The sequence below is a fragment of the Lipotes vexillifer genome, unplaced genomic scaffold, assembly GCF_000442215.2.
Source record: "Lipotes vexillifer unplaced genomic scaffold, Lipotes_vexillifer_v1.1 scaffold618, whole genome shotgun sequence".
Taxonomy (NCBI): Eukaryota; Metazoa; Chordata; class Mammalia; order Artiodactyla; family Lipotidae; genus Lipotes; species Lipotes vexillifer.
The window spans coordinates 2,186,859-2,192,638 of NW_006799025.1; the positions used below are offsets into that span (position 1 = coordinate 2,186,859).

At 36.1% G+C, this 5,780-nt stretch overlaps 1 non-coding gene across 1 annotated transcript; it reads right to left on the bottom strand.

Moving 5' to 3' along the window:
• Window positions 1–5,431: 5,431 nt before the first annotated feature.
• On the bottom strand, window positions 5,432–5,503 carry TRNAE-UUC (transfer RNA glutamic acid (anticodon UUC)). The gene has a single exon. It is a non-coding gene; the product is annotated as a tRNA-Glu (tRNA).
• Between the last annotated feature and the right edge of the window lie 277 nt (window positions 5,504–5,780).

Below are 5,780 nucleotides of genomic sequence, written 5' to 3' on the forward strand. Positions count from 1 at the left end.
TAAGATGGTGACAGCAGAGCATTAAATTAAGCACGGAGCCCTCTGTGCAAAGGACCTTGTACAAGTGCACAGGGTGTGTGTCCACGAAGCCTGTTTCAATGGAATTCCCTTTCCCAGAAGAAAACTTGCATCCTTAAAATATGAAATAAGGAAGAATCAGAAGAGGGTTTAATTGGAGGTACTACAAGAAAATAGAAGGGAAGAGGAAAGCAAATTCACAAAACACTCACCAGAAAACGTTGCCATGAAACACTGGGAAATTGTCAAACTTTCACCATGAAAAAGAGAAAACATTAAAAAAAAGAGAGAACTTACTGAAACATTTGCCCCTTTGCAGAAGAGTACTGAAAGAAATGATGAGACATCAGATGATGAGAACTGAATCGGCAGAATGCATGAAAACAGTAAAATAAAACACCATGTGAATCAGTGGTTCTCAAGCATGGCCATATATTAGAACCACCTGTGGAACTCTTAAGTCATACCAGTGCTCCAAACCTGTGCCCACAGATTTTTCTTTAATTGTTCTGGGCTGGAGCCTGTTCAATAGTATGTTTTATCATCTTTACAGATCATTGAATGGGCAGCCAGTATTTATAACCACACACAACCAAATGAAAAATTAGAAGGCAGGGAAGGAGATGATATAACAAAAAACTTAGGAGGCAAAGGAGAGAGAAAATGGGAGATGGTGTAAATGCAGCAATTTCCTTATTTTTACTAGCTGAAGATAAAAATATAAGACTGTAAAATCAATTAGTATAGGTATAACTATATTTTTCAGCACAAATGAGAAATAAGAAAGATATTAGATATTAGAGGTAACTAAAATCAAGTAGAGGAAGAAATAAGTTCAGATAAAATGGATTAGTATTTTTAGAAGGAAATTTAGAAATGTATTGACCAAAAATAAAAAAGATAAATTTAATATATAAGTTATAATTATAAAGTTAACCAGTAGTACAGAATATAACACTTCTCAATTTTCAGAAGAACATGCATCAAAAACAAAGAAAACAAAGTGAATAATTTTTTAAGATATACAAACAGAAGATACCAAATAATTTAATAAGACTATTCATATCTGTCATATTGATAAATGTAAATTTTTTTAATTCACCTATTAAAAATAATTGCTCTTTTGATCACATAGAAAGCCCCAACTCTATTTTATACATACATGTACATATATATACACATATATATCTGTATCTATATATATAAAGTGATTTAAGAAATTAAAATTGAAAGGATGCATAAAGAAAAACTAGGCAACTACAAACAAAATGAAAATAAAGATTTTTCAATAACAGACAAAAGTTAATGGAGGTGGGAATATATTTAAAATGTGCACAGTTTATCTGAAGAATTATAAAAACTCTTCAGAGACTCACATATCCAGAATGTCTAGAATATTTGAACAAATGGAAATGTACTGCTATGTTCTAGACTATAAAGATGCAATTCATAAAGATGCTCATTCTCCCTGAGTAAATAGATAAATAATAAGATACTAAAAAAAAATATCAAAAGGTCTCTGTTCACTCATGGTAAATGGAACCTCCAGATCTGCCCATTGTAGCTACTGGTCACATATACACTCTCTTTACCTCCACCCCTAAACCCCAAGGATAAAATATAGTCAAAGATCCAATATTTAAAAATACAGACTTCTAATGAAGCCATTATCTGAAAAAAAAGTAAAGCATAGAAGACTAAATAACGATCAACATTGGATAACAAGTTTGGTTGTTTACCTCCACCTCATAGAGTAGGACAGCTAGGGCATTTTGTGACATTCTTTTACTGAGGTTGGGTCAGGTTTCTAAAAACAAGTAAAAATACTAAGATAATTTAGAATTTTAAAAAGTAGGTAAATAGGAGAGGTACATTAATAGCTTGACATTATTTTATATGCTAGATTATAAAAATTATATTTGTGTGAGGACTTAGAAATCAATAGACTTTGTTGTCAAAGGACTGAAGGAAAAAATTAAAGAAAATGTTTATAATGTTTAATTTTATATATTGTATTCTTTGATTGATTTTTATCCAAAAATGTTTAGCATAGTTTTAATTTTTTTTTCATTTGTTGGGTTTACACTGGTTTTCCTTATTGTTTATGTTGTCTGTTTTAGTCATTTTTCTGTGTACACATTTATTCAGACATTTGCAGAGAGTATTTTTATTCTCATAGAGTAGGGATAGTAAGAGAAAAAACAACTATTTCTCTCCTCACCACACTTAAAACCCTAACCACTTTGAATTAGTGCAGACCCCACAGGTTAAGGGCTCAGTCTCACAAATTGGTCCCCAATTTGGGTGACAATCATAAGTCCAGGCCTCCAGTATTTCTGACTTTCTTCTGGCTATAAATCAAGGGTTTCTACAACGCCCCCTTTGGGTTTGATAATTTGCTAGAACAGTTCACAAAACTCTGAAAAGTACTTTACTTACTATTACCCATTGATTAAGGGATGCAACTCAGGAGCAAGCACACGAAAGGGGTGCATAGAGCAAGGTATGTGGAAGGGGCAGGAGCTCTGTGTCCTCTCCCCAGTGAGCCACTGTCCCATGTGTTCACCAACCCAGAAGCTCTTTGAACCCCTTCCTTTAGGATTTTTATGGAGTTTCCATTACAAAGGAATGATTTGATCGAATCATTGCCCACTGGTGATTAAGTCAATCTCCAGGCCCTTTCCTTTCCCTAGAGGTAAGGAGTTGGGGCTGAAAGTTCCAGCTCTCTAATCACATTGTTGGTTCCTCTGGCAACTAGTCTCCCAGCTCCCTGAGTCACCTCATTAGCATAAATAGGGGTGGATCAAGAGGGGCTTATTATAAATAACAAAAGATGCCTCTCTCACCCTTATCAGGAAGGTCCAAGGATTTTAGGAGCTCTGTGCCAGGAACAAGAGGCAGAGACCAAATATATATTTCTTATTACGTCAAATATAGTTAAAAAATAAATAAAAGAAGGTATGCCTTCTATTAAAGGAACATATAAATTAATGGCAGAGGACGGGATAGTTAGAGAATGGAGACAACAAACATGAAACTATAGACAACAATTTAGAATCCAGAAGGAACTTACTCTTCCATTTAGATTAAAATGCACATGCATTAGAATTTATACATCATATTTAATTTATTTACTTTAAAGACACATTAATACAGTCTTTACAGAATATGCTAAAATTTTTTTCTTAGGTGAAAAAAATTAATTAGTAAATTTGACTGCCTTTTTTCAGTACCTAAAATGCAATCTGTTAGTTTGTAGGTGGAACTTATTATTTTATTGTGTCATACTCTGACCAACTGTTAATTTATATTAAACCAGGTATATTTATATAAAAAGAGCAAATTATCTTAAAAATGATCAGAAATATTCCCTATTCCTTCCAATAAAATTCCATCCTAGTGCTTTCTGTTAATTGCCCCTGGCTTTGTATAGGACAACAGATGGACTCCATGGCTGAAATGAAAAATTCATGCATTCTAAAGGAAAGTTTAGTAGAAATTCTCAAAGAAAAAAAAGCATAAAAAGGAGTATTTGAAGGCAAAATCATATGCAATTTATATATTATTCTCTGTAGGCCAGACATAAATATTTTTAAAGTATGTAGATAGAAGTACAGGTTTCCCCCTCTACACCTAAGTAGTACGTTCCTATGAAAACTTTCATAAGCTGAAAAGGTATAAAGTGAAGAAGCAATTACCTCAGGACACACCTTGCTAACAGATGCACAAAATAAATCACAGATGCTCACAGACAGAGTTCAAAGCTTATGGCTCCTTGACGCTGAGATGCTGCTGAGTGTAGGTCCTGGGGAAGGAGCTTGGCGAGGCCACTGTCACTGCTTGGGGTGCGCTGCCTCTGTAAGAGCTTGATTGCAAAACAAATACTAATGCTATTTTCATTTTTCTCCATTTTTCATAAAAATGAAAATCCTCCTTGGATTTCTTTTTGTTAGCTAAAACAAGCACTAATGTAGGTCTTTCGTAAAAATGAAATGGAGTAAAGTGAACTTTAGAAAAATGGGGAATACCTGTAAATACTTTACAAAACACTTGATAATAGGAGAGAAAGACAATTTTAAAATTTATAACTTATCTATAGTTCCATGCTTTTTAACTGCATCATATTCTCTTTGTTCTTAGGTTTGATATTCTGTTAAAAAAAACATATTTGTTGAGCTACATATTTTTCTCAAGGTTCTTGTTCTATGTTTGAGGAAAAAGGCCCCCCTAGTGCAACCTAACACTTTTGTATTAAAGGATGACTGATTACGTCCTTCTTCTCTTGTTCACACGTTTTGCTGGTCAGAGGAAATGTTTTGCAAATTTAGAACATATGCACCATCTGGCTCTGGTGTACAAAATTCACACAGTGAAAGGCAGTGTAGTTACATGACTAAAAGGAACTAATTTGAATCCAGAGAGACCTTCTTTTGTCCTAGGCTGTGTGAATATGGACTAATTATTTACCATCTCTGGTTTTCAGTTTCCTCATCTATAAAGTGAAGACCACCATACCTGTGGAGCTGTGATATAGATAAAATGACATAAGTATAGAAAGTTGTTGGCTTAAAAACACTACATACATCTTTTAGAATTGAACAGTCATGAGTAATTGGCTAAATTTTTACCTATGTATAAAGAAAATGTAATCATTAAACAAAATCCGTCCTTTCAAAAAGAGAATTTTTTCCCTAGTCTAATATCTTTTATGACCTGGTAGCAGTTCATACAGTGATGATTAGAGGAGCAAGTGTTGTGGGACACAAAGAAGGGGGATGTCAGTTTGATTTTGGAGACAATAAAAGGCCTGAGGAAATATAGAGATGTTTCAACTAAGAAAGAAAAATAATTTGAAAATTTTACTTAATATACCAAATATTTGATGATGTGGACACCAAATCAATACAAAGGCCATGCAGTCGTCCATTTTGGCTGCCTATCTATGTATCTATCTAAAATTTTAGGCCCTGCGCCAGCCTCAGGACCGTTCTCCTGGTCCTGGAGGCTCTGCGCAGCCTCCTGGAACTCATAGAAATTCTGCCAGTCCTCATCTGCCACCATCGCCACCCCGACTCCAGAATCCAGAAAGCTCTCTAATGAGATTAAGAAAGCATGAGTCCGGGGCTTCCCTGGTGGCGCAGTGGTTGAGAGTCTGCCTGCCGATGCAGGGGACACGGGTTCGTGCCCTGGTCCGGGAAGATCCCACATGCCGCGGAGCGGCTGGGCCCATGAGCCATGGCCACTGAGCCTGCGGTCCGGATCCTATGCTCCGCAACAAGAGAGGCCACAACAGTGAGAGGCCCGCGTACCGCAGGGGAAAAAAAAAAAAAAGCATGAGTCCAACGTTCAGATAATTTTATAGTTTTGTGTGTTTCTTTTTTTTTTTTTGGCCATGCTGCAGGGCTTTGCAGGGTTCCCTGACCAGGGATTGAACCTGGGCCACAGCAGTGAAAGTGCGGAGTCCTAACCACTGGACTGCCAGGGAATTCCCTGGTAGGGTTACTCTTGGTCTCTCTCCTGGAATAGAAGCCACCCTGAAGAGGGAGCTGACAGCCGTGGTCATTTCTCAAAAGTTTCTGCTTTTATTCAGATAAGGGACACTCCAAGAAGGCTTGTTTCCTGCATCTGTTCAATCTCAAGTATTTCTTCAGCTTAAATTGTCTTTATACTAACCATGGGGTTAAAGGGAATGTTTCCATACAATGAATTCTATTCCTGTTTTGAGATGTGCTTGTGATCCTAGGGCCCCAAATGCCAGATTT